Here is a 746-nt window from a genome sequence, read left to right as displayed (position 1 = left end):
CTTTGTGCCGAAGAACCGCTGCAAGGTCCAAGGACTTGCCGGATTGAACTCCCACATATGGGAAGTCCGACATTGGCAGGGGAGAATCCGGCGAAATAGCATCACTTGGATCATGCTGGTGAGGCTGGTGTTCTTGTCCACCATGCTCTTGACGCGCTTTTGCGGCATCATCACCTCGTCGGATGACGCCCAATCTAGGCCCTTCTTGAGCCATGATGTGAGCCGCATTGGTGGACCGGTTTTGAACTCAGGAGTGGCGGCCCATGAGGCGTCGCGAGGTTCCGTAATGTAGAACCACTCCTGTTGCCACCCGTTTATGGTCTCTATGAAGGTCCCCTTGGGCCAGGTGACGTTAGGGAGCTTGCTCGCCATGGCGCCGCCGCACTCCGCGTGTTGACCCTTGACCACCTTCGGCTTCACATTGAATACCTTGAGCCATAGGCCGAAGTGAGGGGGGGGGGATGCGGAGGAACGGCTCACACACGACGATGAACGCCGAGATGTTGAGGAATGAATTTGGGGCTAGATCATGGAAATCTAGCCCGTAGTAGTACATGAGTCCGCGGACAAAAGGGTGGAGAGGAAACCCTAGCCCGCGAAGGAAGTGGGGAATGACTACTACCCTCTCATTGGGCTCTGGTGTGGGAATGATCTACTTTTGGCAGGGAGCCGATGGGCGATTTCCTTGGCTAAATACCCCGCCTCCCGGAGTTCTTTGATGTGCTCCTCCATGACGGATGAGGCCA

Source organism: Triticum dicoccoides, chromosome 4A (assembly GCF_002162155.2).
Source record: "Triticum dicoccoides isolate Atlit2015 ecotype Zavitan chromosome 4A, WEW_v2.0, whole genome shotgun sequence".
In the NCBI taxonomy this organism is placed as follows: domain Eukaryota; kingdom Viridiplantae; phylum Streptophyta; class Magnoliopsida; order Poales; family Poaceae; genus Triticum; species Triticum dicoccoides.
The sequence above is the reverse complement of the archived record's forward strand: the minus strand, read 5'-3'. Positions refer to the sequence as shown.